Below are 26332 nucleotides of genomic sequence, written 5' to 3' on the forward strand. Positions count from 1 at the left end.
GCTGCTGCTGAAATTCTTCATGGACACGCTTTTTTCTGTTGTAGTGTTCCAGTCTTTAGCTTCATGGGTAAAAAAAGCACTTAGGCAGTGATGACAAGATTCGGCCTCCTAGTGAATCATCAGTGGCAAGAGGAAGTTGGAGCAGTGGTGGTGGTAGTTTTCTGATACCTGGATTGTAGCTTATGGGATGTTCTTGAACTGATCAGTTCCAATACTGGTCTCAGATTCCACTTTTCTACGGTAGATGTAGCATACATTTCTGAGTGTTCTTAGAGGACCAACCTTCAGCCTCCTTCCATTCCTCCAGTTATTTTATAATCGTTCTTTATGTCAAATGGCTTTCTGTTTAAAATGGTAGAAGTGCTTTCTGATTCCCGAAATAATTCCTGACAGCTACAGAGCTTCTTAAGTTTAATTCTTGAGTCTGTGCTGATTTTGCAGAATTAAAGACTTATTTTCTAAAATCCCTTTTTAAAAATATATTTCAGCACTATTCTGAAAGGCCTGAAAGAACTATTTTTCATGCAGTACTTTAGATTTGAAAGTGAAATGTCATGGATGGTCATTATAGCAAGAGATTACCTTATATTTTTCTATTTCTATTATCACAGGTGTCACAGAATTTGAAGTCAGACATAATTGATGGATATACTAGTTGTGTGTAATTTAACAGACATTAAATATAAAATTAGCAGATACGGATAGATTTTACATAACAATATATAATATTTTAAATGACCATTTTAAATAAGTGTTCATAAATGTCTTTTCTAACAATGTTTTTTAAGGGTTAAAGGAACCTAAATATTCATTAAATTTTCACTAATAAAGTAACTTTATTAAAAGAGGACTTGTGGAAAGGTTAGTTAGCTTTGGAAAGGATCAGAACCTAACCTTTACAAAAGAAAGAGAATGCTTCTATTTTTTTTTCTGGCAGCTACGTTTTCTGGGCCATTTCCAGATATACTGACAGCACCAGATGTCAGCTGCTAGAAAAGCAAGCCAAAATAATGGAATTTTTAAAAGTCAGAGCAAAAAGCAAAACACGGCAATAGATAATTAAAAGAGTATGGGGGTATAAAATTAATCAAAACATGAAACGAGTCTTTCTACTTAAGAAATTCAACTTAAATTTTTATAATTTGGATTAAATATGAACTATATCAAATCTACGGTATGAATGCAGAACACGTTGAAACCCTTCAAATTTCAATGTAACCCAAGAGTTCATAAAAGGAAAAGGTGAACCCAATGCCAAACAGATATATTTGTGATTTACAACATTAGGAAGGTTTATTCATCAAGCTTTTTACAATTGCTAATTAATTTGTTTCTAGTAGAATGGCTAGAATGTTTTCAATTTGTTATATATGGATTGGTTACTTTTCATATTTCATTACAATAATACCTTGGGAAATAGATTTCCAACATTTTACATTGCTGGGTAAATTGCAAGCTGCCACAGAGAGTAGACCTTATAATACAAACTTCAAGATTTTTTAAATATAGAGACTGTATTTAGGCTTATTTTAGAAACAAGATTGCAGGGTCTAGGCAGGGTAAAGTAGGGTTCTAATGGACAAAAATTGGGACCTGAGGTAGCCAATCACCTTGTCACTCTTCCAAGACATTTTTTTCCCACGTAATGGCTTTTAGTGCTTAAGATAGTATTTAGTTTTCAAGTATAGGCTTCAATAAAATATTAGAGTTGATAGGGAGACTTAAGGGAGAAGAAAAACACAAGATAATGGATGATTTATACTGTGGACTTGTACCATTGATTTGGCTGTGTGTTATTTAAAATATACACTCCTTCAACTTCTGCATGAAAATTCAGGTCTGTGTTACTTAGTTTTAGTTCCCTGAGTATACTTAACAGTTACCATGTAACTTGGATTTTGCCACTTTGAAATACTGATATTAAAATAAAAGAAGAAAAAATTTAAAGATACCTGCTTATAAAAGGGAATTATCTAGGTCACATGTTGAGGTTTTATAATTTAATCCTAGATTTATCACATGTGATGAATATCTACTGGATAAATGGTATTTGAGTAACAGCCCAGCCTAGAAACCACACGTCACAGCAGAGCTTGCCAGCACATTACATCCATTCCACCATAAATTTCCCTTCTACCTTTTCTGCAAAGGACATACTCTCTACATGTATTTATTACATTTTCAATCAAATGCAAAGTATTTCCTTTCATCAGCGCTCCTGAAAACCAGAAATGAACCAATCATGCATAATAAGTTGTACATTGCACAACCACTGAAAAGGAAAAAAAAGTTGATTTATCCTGTAAACAAAATCGCAGTAGAGATAGCCTATTAGAGAATAAAAATGTTAAGGCCAAACATGTTAGAGTACCTAAAAATAACAGTCAAGGCCAAGGCATGCCATAATCTATATAATTTGAGTGAGGTTTGTAATCAAGCTTGAAGCCCAATTTGTATTTCTCTATTTTAAAATGTGACTGTATACAAATTTCATTTTCAAATTAGTATATTAAATTTACACATGTCTTGATTAGTCTATCAAAAGAAACAAGGAGTAATAAGTTTTCTGGTTTTGACAGAAAACAAGATATTATGGAAATATATTGATGAATATTTAGCTTAACATTTTGCTTTTACCCTACTCAACAATTACTTCTCTCCTCTAGGAAATAAGATAAGAAATACATAGTAATTAACTTTTATATAATTAGTGTACCCTGCTAAAATATGGCTGTATCCTTGAACCATCTTTGCCCTTGCCGTGCTTAATAAGTTCCTAAGATCTCAGTTAATTTGAATTGAGATTTGGTGTTATTGAGGTTTTTCTTTTTCATTGTATCACCTCTTATCTAGAGTCAACAGAGTATGCTCAACATAATTTTGCTCTGTTTTAGGTTATTATAATTAATAGGTAGAAATAATCGATAGAATTTAAGATGTAGGACATCTATCTCTTTATAAATGTAAATCAAGGTTTGGAACATCTTTTCAGTTTGTTTTGCTGACTTAAATATAATATTTTAAATATAGCTTGTTTCCTCACCTTTAAACTCATCCCTCACTGTAACTTTTTAGTCTGTTTTAATCACTTAATGCTCATTGAATTCGTACTCTGAGCTGTGTCCTCTAGACTCTTTTCAATGTCCGGTACCCCCGGAAACCTTGATGCCCCTCTCCCCGATTAAAGTGCACGCCCTCTCCAGAGGTAACCGTAATATCAGATTTTGTGATATTCAGGTTTTTTTTTTAATTTTCTTTAGTTGTATAACCCACTTATGTATTGTTAATAATTATAGTTATAGTTTGACTATGAAATTTTGAAAAGGGAGTAATAAAGTATCTTAGTCTTTTGTGACTTGAATATTTTATTATTTTGCTCAAAATTATGTTTTAGAGAGCAGTTCATGCAGAAGGGTATAATTGTAACTTGTTCATTTCAATTGCTATTTATTATATCTTAATATATCACAATTTCTTTATCCATTCTACTGTTGATAGAACTTCAGTTTTTCCAAATTTTTCCATATAAAAATGATAGAGCATTCTTATATATACACATAATTTATATGTAATACACATATGTTTATATATAAAAGGTTTTTTATATTATCTTTTTATATATCCCTTGGCATATATGAGGACTTTCTCTGGAGTGAAACTGCTGGGTCAGAGCGTGTGAATATTCAACTTTTCCAGCTACTGCCAAACTGTTATTTAATGATGGGGTAAAATCAATAGTTTATATGAGTACCCAATGTTCCACAGTCTCGCCAACACTTAATTTTCTTAGATTTGTAAATCTTTGCCAGTGTGGTAAGTTTGCAATGCCATCTCATTGTGTGTTTTTTTTTCTTTCCCCCTGAGCCCAGGGTTTATTGTTCAAGAGGTGACTGAGCCTTGCTGCAGGCTGGGACGCAGAACTGAGGAGCCCCCAAAGCCTTCCACAAACAAAACCCCACCTTCAGGGGCTCAGTTCAGTGGGGGCTGCAACAGGAGCGACAGGGACGGCTCTTGGAAGGGAGAAAAGGTGAGCTTCAGGTGGGCACCCCAAAGAGGCAGGGGCCCAGCAGGGTCGTGCTGCTCCAGGTCACAGAGGATGGGCTCCTGAACTGGCAGTGACCCGTGCAGCCAGCAGTCGAGGTGGCTGCGTGGGCCTCGTCCAGCTTTAGGACCAGCATGCAGCCCTGGGGGCTGATCTCAGCCTGCTTGATGGTCTCCAACAGGACTGCTGGCAGGCCACTGAGAAGGCCCTCCAGGCAGCTCATTGTGTGTTAATTTGCATTCACTGCCTTACAAATGAGTTAAGCATCTCCTCAAATGTTTATTCAACCATATTATATTCTAAATGTTTTCTAGTTTTCCCATTCACAGTTAAGGTTTTTAATCTACTTGGAATTGATTTTCATTTATGATAAGAGGTTTGGGGCAAGTTTATTTTTTTAATACATTACCCCATTTATGGAAAAGGTATCCTGTCTGTATTGATCTGCACCACTACCTTTCCGAGGAATTAGGGATTCATGTATGTGTGGGTCTGTTTCTAGGTCTCCTATTATTTCATTTGCTCTAATTTTTTATCTGTGTATCGATGCCATAGACTTAACTAATATAGATTTATAGTTGGTATATGTTTGAGCCACTCTGCAGAAGCAGAATGGTCTTACACCCAAAATTTGATTTTCATGAGACACATGATGCCACACACAGACCAAGAGTATATGAACAAGTTTATTACTTACATCATGATGCTGTCTGAGAAGATCAGAGCAGACTTCCCAAGCAGGTCAAAAATGCCTTGAGAAAATGAGGAAATGAGACATGCTTGGGGTTTTTATCGAGGTTAGGGGTAAAGCCATAGTGTTTCCAACATGGGCAAAGGCTTGCGTGGCTTGAATCTCCTGCTGATGTCAAAAGAGAGCACACTAGCCTTTCCTATCATCTTGCCCAATGTGGGACAGAATAGGAAGAGGAAAGAGGAAAGCTGTCAGAAGTCAAACATTAAATTATGGAGTCAGATTATTTCAATTTACTCCTAGTGTCAACTGATGACTAGATATGCCAACTTTCATTCAATTAAGTTGAAACTTGATTAAGCCATGATGAAGCTCTATGAAGTCCGCAGCCTGAAGCCTGTGAAGTAGGCAAAACTTCCACTGAATGCTTTGTCCAAGAGCCCAGCTTGGTGTATTCTGAGATGTGATATGTGGCTTAGTCATGATAAATAAAGTCTGAAACTCCAAAGAGGATGAGGTGTGTCTTAGTGAGACTTGGTATTACGGCTTTGGGTTATGTAGAGTCATGTGTAATTTTGATTTATATTTGGAGTATCTGTGAGGCAAGAGATTCCCAGAGTCTTTACCCCAAAGGGGAAACCTTAGAAAAGGATCTGTTTTGCTGCAGCTGGTCCAGCCACACTATTTGCAATGTCCCATAGGTGTGAGAGTGTGCATATGGGCCTACTGTTGTACAGGGAGTTCAGTGCTAAGATGGCTGCCTGCAATTTAGCCATTTGTGCTGACCCCTGAGTCCCATCCTTTATCAGGGATATCCTACGGCTGAAAAGCAGCAACTCTCTACTGAGCTCCATCCCATGTGATGATGCTACACTATCCATAAATGCATAAATTCCCCTTGCTATTCACTCGGTAAATCCCACAGAGTCATGGGGATAGCCGAGGAGTCTTTCAGCACTATAGCATTTGGCAAAGGACTGCATACAGGGGAAGCCATCCCCTCCTGCAGGTGTGAGCCCAGGCGTGGCTCCATCATGCAGCAAGGAGGTTTCGGTAGCCATGCTGATACTACAGCACACTATTTCCATGACCCAGGGCTTAACAGGCAGTTAGGTGTCACAGCTGGATGGTCACAGGCTTAGGGTCTATGAGAACTTCTGTTTCCAAGAGAGCCCAGTATGTGGACAGCAGTTGCCACTTTAATGGAACATAGCATGGAACAAAGGTGGACATTTTCTTGCACCAAAACCATGAACTAATTATGGCCATAATGGGAAGTCCAGAGATTACAGGAGGCATGAGAGGTTGTTGCCCCTAAAATGAAGGGACTGGGACTTGATCAGGAGTAACTGTTGTATTTCAGTTTGGACAGATTCTAGACCCTTTTGTGGGAGGGTCCCATTCAAAGTGGGTTCATTTACAAGTAACAACATAGCTGGCTTAAGTAAAACATAACTGTGGGATATGTTGCCTCCAGAACCCAGAAAAACCTAAAAAATGTTGCAGTTGCTAAGAGGGTCATAGCTATCTTTTAATAGTGTCAGAGGTGAAGAGGTCTTCAGTTTACCACATGATTTTTGTGAATTTAACTGAGTTGACAGGGGTTCACACTAATGGTACATCTCTCTCTCTCTCTCTCTCTTTTTTTTTGTGTGTGATCTCCTTTTTGAGTATTTGTATGTTCTGAATAAGTGTGTGAAATGGAACTCCTCAGAGGAGGACCTTATCAATGCATTGGCATACCTGTGCTCTTGGAGAAACTTGCATACAGTTAACATTGTGCCTGCAAATGCATATTTAGGTCCCTTCAGAAGTTAAGCCATTTTGCAAAGGATACCTGTATCAAATTATGTCAACTATATCTCAGTAAAGTTGGCAAAAAAGTCAAAGCAATACATTTACCAATTGTTGATTGGATGGAATCAATAATTTCAGATTTCAAAAACATTGGGTAAGGAGGCCTTAACAGGGCCCACAGCATTAAGGTTGTGGAAATCCATCATGAAATGGTACTCTTTCTTTGTAGGTTAACAAGCAGGCTAAACTGGACTATTAAAATGGTGATGCAGTGAGGATAATCATACTTCCTCTAAAAGTTTTGTATAATGAGTTCAATCCTTGTAGGCTTTGATCTAATTTACACTGGGTCATACTAGTTTTTTTAAACTGAAGCAGAGTGGCCATATTCATGGGGTCCCATTTTGCCAAACCAATTTTTAAATGTCCAAGACTCTATTTAATTTTAATTTATTACTTACTGGGACAGAGTGTTCATGAGCATTATGTGATATTTTAGCACAATGGATGCCCTGACAATAGAGAATTTAGGCAAAGCAATAGTTCTTTTGGTTAATATAAGGCATATCTATTTGTTCTCTATTTTATATTTGATAATTCCCCAAAGAGTATAGGGGATACCCCATTTAAATTAAGTGAGACCCCTGGGTGTAACTAATTTAGCCACAATTTTAATTAAGACCAAGATATTTGCCAATTGGTGCATTTTAGCTGATGTTAAAGTTAATTCATAATCTATGTTGTCATATTATATAGGTGCAAAAACCAGTAAGAATCCTCCTATATTTTTGTCATATAAATTATTTTAGTAAATTTTGGATTTTGGTTGGGTTACATTGTGAACCTCAGTTTCAGTTACTTTTTTTCTCCTCTAGTATCCAGGTTTCTTTCTTGTCCTCTCCATCCTTTCTTTTTTTTTTTTTTTTTTTTTGTCATTACTAGATATATTTTGTGATGGAAGTGGTCCTTTCTACTCTGTTTATAAGTTGCTTTTCCAGAAACATCAAATCAGTATTGTCAGGGTTGGAAGCCTCCCCCACATTAATGGCTTTTTTAAGGATCTTGGGCCAAAGTAGAGTTTGAATCAACCCCCTCTCCTGAGCCACAAGGGTACTCTGCTTGTTTCCCCCTATAACCTTGGGGATCAGGAGCTTTTGTGGAGACAGAGGCATAGGCAGCAGCAGCAGTAGCAAAGGCAGTCCATAGAATCCTAATACACCATCTACCTTTAGGATCATAAACCTCGACAATTCAAATCTTCAAAGAGTAACCGATGCTCGGACAGAGTCTGTTCTTCCTCCACATGAACTACCACCCAGTGGGCCTGCATTAGCATAGGATCTAGGCTTTCTCTTGAGAGCTCTGCAGGATAGGGCCAACGCCTGGTTAAGACACACGAGCAATTGGTCACAGATTAAAAGTCTTCCCTGTGAGCCTATTGTCAAGCACAGCTTACAACGCCATTGAGACACATGATTCAATCTATGACACATATACAGGTAGACAAGCTGACACACGTGATACAGAGCTACTTTTGTGTCCCAGTCCTACACCTCTGGCTTTAAATGCCATCTAGTTATTGACCTGACTTCACTTGGTTAAATCTGTGACAGAGTGTCTTAGTTCAAGCTGCTATAAAATCAAACATTTCTCACAGTTCTGGAGTCTGGAAGTCTGAGATCAGGGCACCAGCATGGCTGAGTTCTTGGTGAGAGTTTCTTCCTAGTTATATTCTCCCATGGCCTTCCTGTATGCACACATGCAGTGCATGCATGGAGAGAGAGGTTATCTGTCTATTCTTCTTTTGCTAAGGGCATTAATCCAATCATAAGAGCCCTACCCTCATGGCATAATCTAAACCTAACTACCTCCCAAAGGTCACACCTCCAAATACCATCATATTGGAGATTAGGGTTTCAACATGTAAATATGTTGGGGGGACACAAGCATGCAATCCATGGCACAGAACCGTAACAAAACTCAGCAAATACAGCACAAAGCAGCAAAGCTCAAAGCGCCAAGCTAGCCAGCAGGGAGCAGGTGTAAATGTGCCATCAGGCAGCAAAGTCAGTAAGCAAAGAATAAAGAGTCCTGGTGGTAGGAGACATTTTGCTCATAGTACCATTGGTTGTGTCCACCCATAGTCAGTATAGACCTCAACCCACAGTTTGGTCCAGATGTCAAGACTGATGATGCCACATCCACACAAAGTCTGTGAAAATATTTACTACATACAAACTGAGACTTTCTGGGGAGAACAGGGCAGACTTTCCAAGGAAGTCCAAGAATGGCTTCAGAGAGTAAGGACATGAAACTTGCTTGGGATTTTTATAGTCTGTAGGGTCAGGCTGAGAGTTCCTGCACTTGGGCAGGGGCTTCACTGGTTTGAATCTCCGTCTGGCACTGAAGAAAGGAGCCCAGGATTATTAGCTTGCTCATTTGTGTAACTGAAGGAGAAGAGGGAGGGATGAGAGTCTTAAAAGTACTCAAAAGCAAAAAACGAAACATGGAAAAATGAGACAGTAAGACACATCCTCCCACTTACATAATTAGGATTATAATATGTCTTGATGTGATTCTCTTCGTGTTCATCTTTCTTGGAGTTTGTTGACTTTCTTGGATGTGTAGATTTGTGTCTTATCAATTGAAGTTTCTGGCCACTATTTGCTTAAAATTTTTTTCCCTGCTCTATTCCCTGCCTCCTCTCCTCTGGGACTTCAACTATTTGTATGTTATTACACATGATGGTATTCCACAGTCTCTTAGGCTCTGATTGTTATTCCGCATCCTTTTTCCTTTCTGTTCTTTGGGCTGGATAATTTAAATAAACCTATAATCAAGTTTGCTGATTTTTATTCTGTCTACTCAAATGTGCTATTGAAACCCCTATCATGGAGTGCTCATTTCAGTTATTTTACTTTTTAATTACAGAATTTCTATTTCATTCCTTTTAATAATTTCTATCTCTTGGTATTATTCTCTATTTCTTGAGACATTGTTCTCCTGGTTGCTTTAGCTTTTTATCCAGAATTCCCTTTAGCTTTTAGAGCAAATTTTAAATACTTGATGTAAAGTCTTTTTTTTCAGTAAGTCCATTGTCTGTGCTTCCTCGGGAACAGTTTCTGTAATCTCCCCTGTGAATTGGCCACATTTCCTTTTTTCTTTGCATGCTTCATAATTTTTTGTTGAAAATTAAACATTTTTGAATATTACACTAATTCTGGAAATCAGATTCTTCCCTCTCCTCAGGGTTCGTTTTTGTTGATTGCTGTGATTGTAGTAGTTTGTTTAGTGACTTTTCTAAACTGTTTTCTAAAGCCTGTATTCATTGTAACGTGTTGTCATTGAAGTCTCTGTTCTTTGGGCTTATGGTCAGCTAGTGTTTTGAGAGATATTTCCTTGAATGTCTGGAGTTAAAAGAAAAAAGAAAGAAACAACAACAAAAAAATAGTAACAAAAGTTCTCTTCTAATTTTTGCAGATTGATTCTGCGGTGGAGCATCCTTCAGTGCTTCATCAGGCCATTTATAAGTTTACCTTATTCTTTACTTCCTCCTTGTGCTGAACATACAGACCTGCCAGAAGAACATTTAGGAATGTAATGTCTGTATTTTCATAATTGCTCCCCTGGTTTTCTTCTTCTTTTCTTATGTTTTTCATCTCTTTGTCTAATTGGTCTGCTTTCTATTTCAATTAAAATAATAAATAATAAAAATGATTATCATAATTAAATGTACAAAAGTTCTTTCTTGTTCTATTCATTTTTTTCGCTTCCCATAATAACTTGTTCTTTTTAAAGATGATTTTATTTATGGTTTATTTATGGTGTCATTCTACTACTTGTATTTTCTCTTTCTTTGCTGTTCTCCTGTTTAATTGTTTGGGGCTCATTTTCATATTGGAGCCATCTGCCTCAAATATCTGGTTATCCATGTTTCTAGCTGTGTGAATATTGTGGCTACTAGGGCTATTTTGCATTCATAAAAGCCTATTAAGGGTAATATTTTATTTTAAGAATTAATATTGAATTTGTTACTGCTATCATTTTAATTTCAAGTTTTAAAATATGTTTTACAAATGAACTGTAAATTTACAAGGAATATTTGAATAAAATGTGTTCAATTTCAAATGAAGTTAATTGTGAACTTTAAATTGCATTTATACATGTAACATTTTCAATTTCCTTCTAAATTGTTCAACTGTCTGATTCCAACAGAACCTCCCTGTGTACTTAAATGATTCATAAATCTAATAAAGTAAACTTATGAATGTGATTAATCTAAAGTTCTCTCAGAGTTTGATACCAACTATACACTTAATAAGATTACATCTTTAAACCAAAAATTAAATCAGTCATTTAATAGTAATTAATTAAAAGGCTGTCACTCTAAAGGTGAATTCTCTTAAAGATTACAGGTACATCAACTACCAAAAATGTAAGTTTAAATCCAAGTAGCCTAGATCACTAATACCTTTCCCCCTTTCTATATCTTGGCAAGTACGAAAGCTCGGTAGGTTTAAAGCAGCACAGTAGAAAAACACAAGGTTCCCCAGATGCTCCACCTTCTCAACATGGACGTTTCCTCCATCAAGAAGCTCCTATTGTTATGTAGTCAATTAGGTGCTCCCTGCCTGTCTCCAGCTCCCTTATGATGATGTTCATGGATTTAGGAATGAGCCCCTCTACTGCCTCTCTGCCACACTGTCTTTCTCTGATAGGCCTAAGCAAGCTTTTCTGTGCGGAAATGGTAACTCGGAGAATTACATGCACTTTATTAGAGTTCTCTGCCTGTAAGCTACTCCAGTAAACCTTACTGACTTAAGTAATAGTCAATACATGGTTTCCTTATGAACACAAGTGTATCTTTACTATGGTTTTATATACTAAGAAAGACAGTTCTTCTCAGTTAATTGAAATTACTTACTATTTTATAGTTGCTTTGTTTCAGGCTTCAACATTTCAACAGGGATTGTTCTTGAACAAAATCAGTGTCCCTGCATTTATTAGCCAATTTAACATTCATATACACCTAATTCTTCTGTCTACTTCGGAAATCTGAATGTCTCACTCAGCTGATTATTAGATTTTTGCATTTCTTTAGCTCTTTAGCTACATAAAATCTTTTTCAAATGATGCAAAAAACATATGAAGGCTATGATATCCTAAAATACATAAACTGATTTTCTATCCAACTTGACAGGATCATGTCTTTTGTGCTCTTTGGTCTGTAAATTTTGTAGATATATAAAATAATATAGATGTATATAATAATATAGAATTGAATTTTGAATATACCTTTGTCTATCTGTCACAAATTTTGAGGTAATTTCATTAATGTACTTGGGAACTAAAGCAATGATTGGGAGCTCTGGATGCCTAGCAGGGCTTGACAGCTCCTGAGATTTATTATAGGACAATCAAGTACTTTTTCAATAAAGCCTTCAGAGATAATGGGATGCATATAACTATTCTTTGAGGTCATTCTACTTCTTCAGAAGAGAATCATCCAGTACCTCAACTGGAAGGGGGATAAAATGGGATATATGCTTGGCAAATAGTGTGATAGGATGAAAAGTAGAGCTGAGGTATCACGTAATTCAATATACAGACTTTCACTTAATGCCCTTGTTCTCAGTCTGCATTCTTCCATTACAATATGTCTGGTGTATCTGAGTAGAAGAGGTTTCTCATGAATAAACAGTAAGTAAGTTATCCTTTATTCTCCTGCAAGGTGGAAGGTTTAAATATAGGAACTATACTGTATATTGAGATCTCACCTATTCTTCTGTTTTCAACCCTTTGCATCATCATGCCCTTCCATAATCTTGGCATATTCAGCAGAGTTTCTAGGGAATTTTTCAAGATGAGTTACCCAATTTTTCCTTTGAATTCTCTTGGCAGTCCTTTACTTTGCACTTTGTGCTGCTCTGCTGTGCCAATTACCACTCAACTACATTCTTTCTCTGTTCTAAAAGGGTGAATTCTTCTATACACCCTTGTTTCCTACTCTGTTTTTCTTTGTTGGTAATATTTTTATTTCTTTTCTATCATTTGAGTGAGATTTCTGGAAAAGAAGGGCTTCAAATTTGTGTGATCTTCCCTTTTAAGGAGGTAGCTTATTAAAATGATTTAGATTGAGAAAACAGTATGATATATACATATATATAATTTCATACATATATGTATGTATTATGTTTGCATGTATGTATAATTTTAAGTGTAATTATGTTGAGTTGATTATTTTAATACTTTTCTGAATATAATTATAATTTGTAATTATTATAATAGACAATATATTATATATTATTTTAACAAAATATTCTAACATATCTGAGTAAATGAAATAAAAAGAGTTTGTTTTCTGAAAATAAGAATATGATGAAAGGGTCCATTGAAATTACTCAGCAGAAAATCCATTAGAATTAAGTCCAGAGTTTACATAAGAATGGTCCTATTTAATAATATCCTTAGGGAATGTATGATCAGTAAGATCATCTGATTTGTGGGAAAACAATGACATTTTCCTGTGATCACATGACCAGCATCAACCATTAAACTCTTTTAGAACAGAAGACATAGGCTATCTTGAGAAGTTACAGCATGCCTAGGTTATACTGTAGTTACAATAAACTGACTTTGTGATCACAGTGGGAAGCTATTTAAAATGATACTGACCTGAAAGTATCACAACGTACTTGTTTTCTTCCACACTGAACTTATTCTATTTTAAAGCAGTCAACCAATGAGTATATTTATTGATTGGATCAGACCTTAAATTTAAAGAATGCCTGTCCTTACTGACAGACAAAATAATCAGGAAGAACATTAATATTTCATATAGACAGTTTTGGGAAAACATGGAACTTTACCATGGGCTTTTGCACAGTGTTTTCAAAGAGGTAGATAACCTATATATGTTGTGGATGTTATCTGAAAGATTTTGTAAGTGCTTAAACAAGACTTGGGCTCCCTGAAAGCAGATACTATAATTACATTGGACAACATTATTTTTCTAATATTTAGCATGAAATAATGCATATTAGTCAGGGCCTAATAAACTTTAATAGATACAATGAAAGAATATTGTCACAGGGAAAATCATGGTTAAGGTGGATTGCAAACATAAAGGAGAATGTGCCTTCTAAGGAGGAGGAGGTAATTTGAGGAGTTGTGGTAAATAATATGAGATTATTCTACACTTCAGGTGCTCTCGAAAGAGGATGTTCAAAATGGTGAAACTATCAGACAACAAAATAAGATGATAGAAACTTGGTTTTGAATGTTCTTAGATCGAACTTATTTCAAAACATTGTGACTACAGCAATGTGGAGAGTTTGTGAAATTTAAAATAATAGGTTTATTATTGTAAGTCCTTCTGAATTAATAGTAATTAACCATCTGCAGCTTTCAAATCACAAGCAGAAACTCATGATAATTCCCTGTTCACTAAGGCATGCAAAAGCTATTATTTACTCATTAGCACATTAGTTTAGTATTGTTCCTTTAATTACCAAATTCAGAAATATAAATTATCAGAAGCTTTCTTTCAGCCTAACTTTCAAAATATAGAATATGTATTTGCTTATATGTTGCCAATAAATATATAGTCCCAGATTGATTAATTTTAAATTTTATGTCTAGAGAGCATTAAATGTTTGAGATCACTTGACTATTCAAGTTTTCCTGTTAGGAGAAAATAGATTTCCTGTCAATGCTTAGATGACATCACACACTCCAGAATATACAATAAAAATATATTCAATATCTGAGATGTCTGGTACAGATCTTTCTGAAAGGCAGAAAGCATGTAAAATCTAAGAACTCCTGGAAAAGTGCTAAATGTTGTAATGCAGCCTGTCATAACTGTATTGCTGTTTAAAGATATCATCTGAAAAGAACATTTAGGAAACTCTTCAGCTGATAAAGCAAAATGCTTCACTGTTCTCAGAAGCCAATCAAAGTGATACAATTTCTCTCCTGAGCATAGCGCTATGTATATAGAGGTGGAGGTGTGGGAGCTGAATTTTTCTGATTTTTCTTTCTTTTCACTTCTTCCCTTAGAAAATTGACTTTTTTATATGGCAAAGAGAATAGGGACAGTATATTTAAGGGCCTCACCCAGCTCATTTAATCCTAAAAACCATAGCGATTTTCATAAGGAACTAACTACACAACTTGCAGGACCCACTGCAAAATTAAAATGCAAGACCTCTTACTCAAAATTATCAAGAATTTCAAAATTAGCTAAGACTAATGTCAGAGAGTTTAATGGCTATGTTTTCTTTTAGGAGACTTTTGGTTTCTGGTCTTACACTTAGGTCTTTAATCCATTTTGAGTTTATTTTTTAATATAGTGTAAGAAAGTGATTCAGTTTCACTCTTTTGCATGTAGCTTTCCAGTTTTCATAACAACATTTATTGGAGAGGCTGTCTTTTCTCCACTGTATATTCTTGCCTCCTTTGTCACAGATCAGTTGACCATGAGTGCATGGGTTTATTTCTGGGCTCTCTGTTCTGTGCCAGTGATTTGTGTGCTGGTTTTTGTGTCAGTACCACACAGATCATTAGAGCTTTGTAGTAGAGTTTGAAATCAGGGAACATGATATATTCAGCTTTTTTTTTTTCCCTTAAGATTGCTTTGACTGTTTCGGGTCTTTCATGGTTCCATACAAATTTTAGAATTATTTGTTCTAGTTCTGTGGAAAATGCCTTTGATATTTTGGTAGGGGTTGCACTGAATCTATAGCCTGCTTTGTATAGTATGGACATTTAAAAAATATTAATTCCAATCATATGCTTGGTGTATATATTCATTTATTTGTGACATCTTTGATTTCTCTAATAAATGTCTTGTAATTTATAGAGTATACATTTTGATCATGATGCGTGATCCTTTTAATGTATTGTTAAATTCAGTTTGCTAATATTTTGTTGCGGACTTTAGCATCTATGTTCATCAGGGACATTGGCCTGTGATCTCCTTTTTTTGTAGTATCCTCGTCTGGCAATGGTATCAGAGTAATGCTGGCCTCATAGAATGAGTTTGGAAGTGTTCCTTCCTCTTCATTTTTTTTTTTTTTTTGAATAGTTTGAGAAGGATAGGTATTAACTCTTCCTAAAAATGTTTGGTAGAATTCACCAGTGGTCCTGGACATTTGTTGGAAATATTTTAAATTAATGATTCAATTTCCTTCCTAGTAATTGGCCTGTTCAGGTTTTCTTCCTGATTCAGTCCTAAAAGGTTGTATATTTCTGGGAATTATCCATTTCTTCTAGGTTGTTCAGTTTGTTGGCATATGATTTTTGTAGTAATCTCTTAACACTCCTATGTATTTCTGTGGTTCCAGTTATAACTTCTCTTCTTTTATTTCTGATTTTATTTGTGGTGGGTTTCTGTCTTTTTTTCTAGGTGAGTCTGGCTAAAGGTTTATCAATGTTGTTTCTCTTTTCAGAGAACCCAGCTCTTAGTTTCATTGATCTTTTCTTATTTTTATTTAGTCTCTATTTGATTTATTTTTGCTCTGGTCTTTATTATTTCCTTCCTTTTACTAACTTTGGGTTTTATTTGTTCTTGTTTTTCTAGTTCCTTTAGGTGTAAGGTTAAATTGTATATGTGACATTTTTCTTGTTTGCTGAGGTAGGTCTGTATCACTATAAACTTCCCTGTGGCACCTGTTTTTGCATTTAGTTCATTTACATTTAGAGTAATTATTGATATGTGTGTACTTATTGAATTTTGTTAACTGTTTTCTGGTTGTTTTTGTAGTTCTTCACTATTCCTCTGTTCTTCTTTTGCTCTACTTTCTTGTGACTTGATGAGTGTATCTATTGTTATGTTTGCATTTCTTTCTTTTTATTTTTTGTGTATCTGTTATAGGTTTGTGGTTTGCGGTTACCATGAGTTCATCTTTGTGTATAGGTGCCTGTTTTAAGTTTATAATTTCTTAAATTTGAATGCATTCTAAAAGCCCTACATTCTCCCCAACCCCACCCATTTTATGTTTTTGATGTCATATTTTACATCTTTTTATTTTTATATGTCTTATCTACTTAGTGTAGACATAGACAATTTACTCCTTTTGTCTTTTAACCTTCCAACTAGTTCTCTAAGTGATGGATGATGGATCCACTACCTTTACTATATATTTGCCTTTATCAGTGAGATGTTTTTCTTCCATAATTTTCTTATTTCTGGTTGTTGCCTTTTCCTTTGTGCTTAGAGAAGTTGCTTTTAACATTTTTTTGTAAGGCCAGTTTAGTGGTGATCAACTCTTTTTAGCTTTTGCTTGTTTAGAAAACTTCTTACCTCTCCTTCAATTCTGAATAATAGGGTATTGCTGGGTAGAGTGTTCTTGGCTGTAGGTTTTTGCATTTAGCACTTTAAATGCATCATGCCACTCCTCCCTGGCCTGCAAAGGTTCTGCTGGAGTCACCTTACATTCTTATGGGAGTTTTCTTGTACATAGCTAGTTGCTGTTCTCTTGTTGCTTTTACGATTCTCTGTTTATCTTTAATTTTGTCATTTTTATTACAGTGTTTTGGTGTGGACCTCTCTGTGCTTTCTGGTCTTGGTTGTCTGTTTCCTTCCCCATATAAGGAAAGTTTTCAGCTAAGATTTCTTGAAATAAGTTCTCGGCCCCTTTCTTTCTTCTCTTTCCATGACCCCTATAATGTGAATGTTAGTACACTTGATGTTGTCCGAGAGGTCTCTTAAAATAGCCTCTTTAAAAAAAAAATCTTTTTTTCTTTTTTTCTGTTCAACTTGGGTGATAGCCACTCCCTGACTTCCAGATCACTTCTCCGTTCTTCTATATCATCTACTCTACTGTTGATTCCCTCTAGTGTATTTTTCATTTCAGTTATTGCATTCTTCAGCTCTGATTGGTTCCTTCTTACATTTTCTAATCTTTGTTGAAGTTCTGTGTTCATCCATTCTTCTCCCAAGTCCAGTGAGTATCCTTATGATTATTACTTCGAAGTCTTTATCAAGTAGTTTGCTTATGTCTGTTTCATTTAGTTCTTCTTCTGAAGTTTTGTCTTGTTGCTTCATTTAGAACTTAGTTCTCTGTCTCCTCATTTTGCCTAATTCTCTGTGTTTATTTCTAAGCATTAGGTAGGTCTGTTACATCTCCTGATCTTGGAGCAGTAGCTTTATGCAGGAGATGTACTATGAGATGTAGCAGCACACTCCCCTCTGTCCACCAGAGCTAGATGCTCCAGAGGTGTCCCCTATGTGGGCTTCATCAGCCCTTCTGTTGTGGCAAGGCCAACTACTCTGGGCACACTAGTAGGCAAGGTTGGTCCCTGGTCTGATTTGCTGCAAGGCCCTGCCTTGTGTAGCTGCTACAGATGTGCTGGTGTGCAGGGCAAGCCCCCAGCATGCCTGGTTGTGAGACCTGGTGGGTACAGCATGCTCCTGGCACAGTTGGCTGTGCAGCCTGGCAGCTCATAACTGCTATGAGCACACTGGTGGGCCAGCACACCCCATCACTACCAGGCTAGATGAAGAATTCAAAAAATGGCGCATGCCAGTACCAGTATGTAGAACAAGATTACAAAAATTATTACCTCTAGCATCTCAGTCCCCAGGGTGAGTCTCATGTCTCCTGTCTCTCTGGTAGACTCTCCAAACTCGCCAAGTGGGTCTGAACTAGGTGCCTTCAAAACTGCTGCCTTTGTGCTGAGATTCAGAGCAGTTTAGAATTTGCATGCACCCTTTCAGAGCAGCCTCAGTTTCCTACATCCCTCTGGTTCTCCCAAACATAAGCCCTGCTAACTTTCAAAGCCAGATGTTTTGGGGACTCCTCTTCCTGGTGTTGGACCTCCAAGCTGGGGAGCCATAAATGAGACTTGGCGCTTTCCCTCCTTGGGAAGGGCCCCTACAGTTGTGACGTCCCTTCCACTTAAGGATCTCCACAGTGGGAGTGTGGGTCCTGACTAACCTGCATCTCTGCTCCTTCCACCCATCTTGCTGTGGCTCCTTTCTGTCTTTAACTGTAGAAAATCTTTTCTGCTAGTCTTCAGGTTGTTCTCAGAGATAGTTGCTCTGTAATTGTAATTACAATTACTATAGTCACTCAATTACAATTACTATAGGGTAACAAGGCACAAATTCTTCCATTTGTTCCTGAGCAAGATGTCTAATCACCCTTACCTCTTTTTCATATTAAAACACAGAAGAGAAGACAGAAAAATTCCATGTACCTCACATAATGACTAGATGAAATTATGTAGGTTTTCAACATTCATTGCTTGAATATATATATGAAAAATGTAAAATGTGTGCTTCCACCCTAGCGAATAGTCACAATTTTTAAGAGCCCAGCAAAATTGCTTCTTCAGCTTCTAGAGTAGCAACAGTGTCATGGGAGCTGTTGCTAAAAAAAATCAGAAGTCTTCATTTATTTTTTAAAGCTGATTAAAACCTGTACAAGAGTAGTTAAGAGCCAAGAAATAGTTAATACATACATCAGTCCTCCCCTAGCACTGCAAGATTTTTATTTCCTTCACAACACTTCAATCATTTCAGTGTATCATTGTCAACCACTAGAAGTTCATGAAAATGCAAAGGCTTAAATCATTTGGCTCTAAATCATAATGTGATATGGCCTTGTCAATCTTTTCAAAGAAACTTATATTCTTTGGGAATTTTTAGCAGATTCCGCAGAGTTTCCAAAAGGATTAATGATGACTGGCACTGCACAAGCTTTGCAAGAGGGGAGAAAACACAGAATGAGGGTGATAATTGGGCTTAATCTCAGTGTTCCACTCCAGGCAGTAAACATCTTACCTCAGCCTTTAAGGTTTCCTCCAGTATTTGATTGAGCCACGGGGAAGAGCATATCATGTACTCATTGCTGAACTGCTGTTCTCAATGTCTCTTTCACTTTCAAATACCTTTGAAGTCCTACAGCACTCCATGTTTTGCAAACGAGTTCTGCATTAACTTTCAAAAATGATTTGGTGGGGATGAAGTCTAAATATTTAACACAACTCATAACTGATTCCTTGATGCTCAACATAACTAAATCAGTATTAAAAATTTAAGAATATACAGACCCAATGTGCTGATTTTATTAGCAATTTTGTGTGCTTTGAATGTGGAATTTTTGAATAATATTGTAAAGTATGTCATGTTTATCAGGTGGACTTCAGACCATGGCTTCACCTAAATTAAGATACTTGTATTAAATTGTTGAGACTACATCTGTAATGGTAAAGCCATCCACTTCCTATTATATTTGGAAACTTGTATCTACATAGTAGAAGCACCACAACTGTTTAATATGAATCTGGAGACTTTATGCTACAAATATAACTAGGAAGAATGTATATTTTAATTTATTCTGTTCTGCTATATACTTTTCAAAAATGTTTCTTTTACCTTCTCTCAAAGCTTATAATTTTCTTATATTTCTATTATACCCGACTTTCTTGTACACATGTGTTAAATAAACATTTTTCATATCGTTGCATGAAAAATGATTCTTGATAAAAAAGGTTTTCCAATGCAGATTATGGACATAAAAGATATTAAAAGTTGCTATATTATAATTAACATAATAATAGATATAATACAAATTTTTTGAGAAGAATTTCTCAGAGAGATTCACGAGTGATGTGCTATTATAAGTTGTATATAACTGGAATAAATACCCATGCAATTTTGAATTTATTGGAATATAAGCATAAATATATTCACTTTTATATTAAAAGATAAACATACTTACTAATCTTTTGCCAATTATTTATACACAGTGTGTCACTTGATAAGTTGAGTGTGTTGGTGCATAGTTAGAGGTATGTGTGTGTTTGTTTTTATACTTTATATGTAAATGTATATCTATGTTTTGAATTTGCATTTATATTCCTTTTTCCTATGGCACAATTATTTATTTAATTAAATTATCTTTCAATTCAACCACCGCTAGTTCAACTGGCTCACAAACTTTTAATGTTAGAAGTTTTTTAGTCATGTTGCTGGATTGACCCAAACTACAAGCTAAAACCTATCATAATCATCATACATTGTAAGACACTTGTTGTTTACTGCTAAAGGAATAAAGCTGAGATTTATTATCATTCTTCAAAGAAAAACTAAAGAAATTAAAATAAATTTTAAATAATTGTGCTCTTTCTTGGAATATAACAAATCCCAGTAGATCATCATTAATATCAATAAAGAAAAATGAAGTATAAATTGATGTGGAAAAAGTTAATTAATACATATTTAATAAGTATTGATGTTTTTACTGCTCTGTGGATAACTCAAAATTTACCATTTGGCTGAGTCGACAACTTTTTAGTGTAAAATTATTACAGGATTATTAAATTTTTGGCCATGATTTTCACTATAAACATGACAGTTCAAAATATAAATTGATCAATATGGGCTGGAATCTTCAAAAGAGTATTTATGAACCACGTGGAATCTATGCCCTCAACCTTAAAGAATGGATGATCTCTAGATCCTCTGAGAAACTCGGACTATAGGAGGGGCAGCCTCAACAAACCTGCAAGGACACTAAGGAAAGTCGTGCATGTAAGAAACAATGAAAATATTGATAAACTAATAGGGGATATCAAAATTCATGATTAATCCATGGACTCACTGGGGTTCTGGTACCATACAAGATGGTAATTGAAAAATTTCAAGTATAACCTTACAACTCAGGGAAATTTTATTATAAAACAGAACTCAGGGAAATTAGCTTTTCATAATAATGAGAGCAATTTAAGAATACCACAAACATGAGCCAGGTCCTATTAATATCTTCAGATTCAAAATTCAGTTGTACACAACTGAATAGCATACCATAAACTTAAAGTAAAAGGGCAAACAAATATTTGTTACAGTTAAATCTTAATTGAGGAATCACCCAAAGTCTGCTTCAACTTCTAAGTTTACTTCTGAACAAAGCAGTTGTACATTGAGCGCAGTATATTTATCATTTCTCCTTTAGTGAATCACTTAATTTAACTAGTGAATCACTGCACACAGTAGCTTCCCAATAAGTATTTGTTGAAGAGATAAATTAAGTGGATGCTATTTTCCCTTCAAGCACACTGACAATCTTCAGCTTTTTCAAACGCATGTTTTACGGATTAGAGTAGTTATAGCCATGGGGTCCACAAATATTTTGAAAAAGCAATCTTGGTTTTTACTTTTCTGAACCAGCTGTTATTTTCTCCAAGAATTAAGATTGCCTATTGGATATAGAGCTGGCTAGGTAAGTCTTTTTGAAAATTACTCCTCTAAAGAGTTGGTAACTAAATGTAAATAACAGCTTGATTAACACATACCTCGCAATCAAGAACTTATCAAAATATACAATTATTTATTAATCTATTGTCTACAGTGATTATGAGAGCCTTGAAGCAGAAATTAGTGTCCCTTGCTGATTGTTATTTTTCTGAGATAATAAATAAATAAATGAATGAAAAAGGAAAAAAGTTAGAAAAAGTTATTAAAAAATTTCTGAAGTTCAAGTGATCTATTGTGATTTTCCTATAAGAAAGTAAGCTTAAAAAAGAAAGAAAGCTTGAAAATAAACTCACAATATATAGAATTAAAAGTCATATTAGACAGTTTCTTGTTGTTTCTCCTGATGTAACACAGAATTGAATTGGCATATCAGACTCCCAAGAATCAGACTTCTAACCGAGGATTAAGCTTTACTAATAATTTCAAAATACAGGCAACCCACAGGCACCGACAAAGCAGAGGAAGTTTGGCACATTAGGGAGAACATCTCAGGTCCTATCTTCCAGCATCAGACACATACCTTCCCAACATCTAATACAATGGGAGCATTTTCATCATAAACTGTTTTCTTTTACTTTACTTTAATTTTTTTCTAAACTAGCTGCCATTTCCCCATCAGCCAGCAAGCATGCCACTTTCTAAGGATAGATGGTGGGTTGGTACATTCTGTTACCACAAACTATTCTAGTCATAAAACAGAGTAAGTCCTTTGGAAATGCTGCATCATTAAGTACTCTGGAATTTACAAGAATGGTACTGAATCTCTAAGCTTCTCTGCTTTTCACTGTCAGCCCTTTCATTTTCACATTGCTTTCCGACATGAGTCAGTTATTTTTTATTTGTTGTCTTCTTGTGGTTTCTAAACCGAAAAAGCAGGAGATATCTATATTGATATGACATAGATATCAATATAGGAATATAAATCATATATATATATGGATTTATTCTATGCTCTAATTCTATTCCATTGATCTCTGTGTCTGTCTATACCAGTACCACAATGTGTTGATTACTGTAGCTCTGTAATCAGTTTAAAATTGGGAGGTTTGACTATTCCAAATTTGTTCTTTTTCAAGATTGTTTTAACTATTCATGTTTCCTTGTAATTTTATATGAATTTTAGAATTGGCTTGTTCACTTCTCAAAAAAAAAAAAAAAAAAAAAGGACAATTGGAATTTTGATAGAGACTGCACCGAATCCTTAGATTGCTTTGGGTAGTATTGCCATCTTAATAATATGGTCTTCCTGCCCATGAACACAGCAGGTTTTCTATTCATTTAGATCTTCTTCAATTTTACCCAACTTTTTTCAGTGTTCAGTGTACAAGTCTTGTACTTACTTGGTTAAATTAATTGTTATTTATTTTATTCTTTTTGATGTTGTTAGAAATATTGTGTTAATCATAATGGTTTTCTCAATTTCATTTTGGATTGCTCATTGCAAGCATATGAAAATTCAGTTGACTTTTCTGTATTCATCTTGTATCCTGCTATCCAGCTTGTTTATTAGCTCTAACAGGTTTTTTGGGCACGTTTTGGGATTTTCTATCTATAAGATCACATTGTCTGTGAATAGAGATAATTTTGCTTTTTCCTTTCTAATCCAGATTCCTTTTGTTTCTTTCTTTGCCTAATTTTGCTGGCTACGACTCCCAGTGCTGTCTTGAAAAGAAGGGGTAGGAGCAGACATGCTGCTGGTGTTGCTGATTTTAGGGGGCACGTTAGTCCGCTCAGGCTGCTGTAACAAAATACCACAGATCGGGTAGGTTCAACAACAGACATCTGTTTTCTCACAGTCCTAAGTCCCACAGTCAAGGTGCTAGCAAATTCAGCATCTACTGAGGGCTCCCTTCCTGGCTTGTAGACAGCCACTTTCTCACCATGTCCTCACATGGCCTTTCCTCTGTGCTTGCAGGGAGGGAGAGAGCGACCTCTGGGCTCTCTCTTCTAATAAGGGTATCAATTCTACTGTGCATATATCCCAACTTCCCTATTTCTTCTTTTGTTGAGTGTGCTTTCGCTGCCTTTTTAAACAGTTCATTATCTTTTAAAGAACCTTAAAAATAAGAAATCTATCTTGTATATTTACTCATGTAGTTTCCATTTCTGAGACTCTATTCTCCATGAAGGTTTCCATCTAGAATTATTTTTCCTTTTCCTGATGAACTTTAATGTCTCTTATAGCGTGGTCTTGGCGTAATAAGTTTTCTCACTTTCATTTGTCTAAAAACATCTTTATTTAGTCTTTATTTTTTTTTCTGAGTAAAGAATTCCAAGATGATCGTTTCTCTTTTAGTACTTTAAAGATGCTGCTTCACTGTCCCATTTTTTTTTTAATGAGATATCTGCTGACAGGCCTATCTTTGTTCCTTTGTGTGTAACATCCATCCATTGCTTTTTTCTCTGTCTCTTGTTGAGAATTTTTTCTTATTACTCATTATAGGATATTGATTATAATGTGACTTGATCTAATTTTCTTCATTTTTTGTAATGGGAGTTCATTGGCCTTCTTAGAACTTGGAGTGTATTTTAGTCAAATTTGGAGAAAAAATGAAGCCATTATTTCTTTAAATATTTTTCTATCACCTTCTCTCTTTTTTTCCTCATTTAGGACTCCAAGTCCATACCTATTAGGTTGCTTAGAGTTATCCCTTAGCACAGCAATTTTTATTTATTATGTAAAATCTTTTTCTTTTGGTGTTTCATTTTGGTTAGTTTCTATTATTATGTCTTTAAATTTACTAATATTTCCTTCTGCCCTGTCTGACCTGCTGTTATTCATCCACTGTATTTCTCACCTCAGATTTTGATGTTTTCATCTTTAGAGGTTCAGCTAGTGTACATGTATGTTTGTGTGTGTATATATATGTATACATATATAGGACAAAGGAATATAGTCATAATATAGTGTTAATATGTTTGCTAATTCTAACATTTGTTGCAGTTCTGAGTCAATTTTGATTGTCTCCTCTAATCCTTTGAGGTGGTTCTTTCTCCAAGCTCAGCAGTTTCTCACACACATGATGAGTACTCAGTTAAATATCTGAGGGGACACTCTGCAGCTCTGTCTCTGCAGCTCTCTCCTACCTGATACCCTTCCCTGAGAGCTCTAGCTGCATCTCGTCTTCCCAGGCTTTGTGGTGCGTCCCCTCAACTCAGTGAGTCAGCCAGGCTCTATGAGTTATTGCCCTCCTTGTGCCACAGCCTGGAAATTCTCTCAAGGCAGTAAGGCGAAGAAATTTTAGAGATTATGTCATTTGTTCCCATTCTCTCAGGAATGAATGTCATTCATTGAAGTGTTTTGAAAATCATTGTTTCATATATTTTGTTCTTTTTAAAATTACTTTTTGGGGTGGGACGGTATATCTTGTTCCTATTATTCCATCTTGGCCAGAATTAGAGTCATTGTTAGGCAATTCTTTAATAGATCATACATTAGTAAGAAAAATTTCTTTTAATATACTATAAGGTGGAAAAATCAGGAAACATATGACTACATACAGATAGAAAAAGATAAAGCTAGGAAAGGAAATATACTATGTATGGTAATATTATTTAAATAGCAGGTTTATGATAATGTTTCCCATTTTTCTCACTTTCCAAAATTTTTTCAGATGACTAATTTTTTAAGTGTACAGTGAACTTCTCTTTCGAATGAAATAATTGGATTTGCCTAACAGAATGCTTTAAAATGTCAGCTTCTGTAAAAGAGTTATCAGAGAAATATGGTGCTAATGTAGCAAACGCTCTGTAATAGTTCTCATAGTAACCCAAGAGTAAATTACTCCTCCAGTAATTCAGTAAATTGCTACCTCCAATCTTTTCTATTTTGGCTTCTGTAACCCTGTGAACATCTCTAAATATGCCTTTTGCTATATGACTTCTTGTACAAATGTGAAAAACATGTAAATGGCTCTTTCTTTTTTAAAGATACCTTATTAAGAAAAAGGAAAGATCATTTGTGGAAAGAATTTAAACAAATATTATCTCCAACTAGGTTCAAAAACTGTATGCTCTCTTCTCATCTGTATACTTATCCCTCTTAAATCTAAAAGGAATAAAAATCTCTAACTCTGAACAAGATGATTTGGCTTCACAGTATCATCAGTGATAAAACAGTTCACAGTAAAAACAATGTGTAGCTTTAATGTATTTGTGTCATTCACTTATTCATTCACTCAGCAGGTATTTATCGTATGCAAGGTCCTGTGCTTGGCATTAGGTATATATCATGTTGAACAAATCATACATATTCCTGCTTTCAAAGTGCTTCTGATCCAGTCAGAAATCACAAAAACGCACATTTTATTTAGTTAGTTATTCATTCATTATTTGTTATGGTATTTCCTTTGCCCCACTGTTACAGGGCTTTGTGCTATGGGCTTATTGATGGAGCCATTGGCATTCACTTGTTTGTTTCCCGTGGTAACATGGCTAGAGCTCAGATTTTTCCATATTGAGCTTTATTAGCTCCTGCCATAGTTGAAACCACGTCTGAGCTGAAAACTTTCACAGATCTGCCTCCTGGATCCATTAA

The 26332-nt window shown here is 35.4% G+C and overlaps 1 long non-coding RNA gene across 1 annotated transcript in view; it reads right to left on the reverse strand.

Annotated features, from left to right (window-relative positions):
• The window catches only part of LOC135321395 (uncharacterized), a 144743-nt gene that overhangs the window by 19841 nt on the left and 98570 nt on the right, over positions 1 to 26332 (reverse strand). The gene's annotated exons all lie outside the window — the stretch shown is intronic.

Source organism: Camelus dromedarius, chromosome 5 (genome assembly GCF_036321535.1).
Source record: "Camelus dromedarius isolate mCamDro1 chromosome 5, mCamDro1.pat, whole genome shotgun sequence".
NCBI classification, from domain to species: Eukaryota; Metazoa; Chordata; class Mammalia; order Artiodactyla; family Camelidae; genus Camelus; species Camelus dromedarius.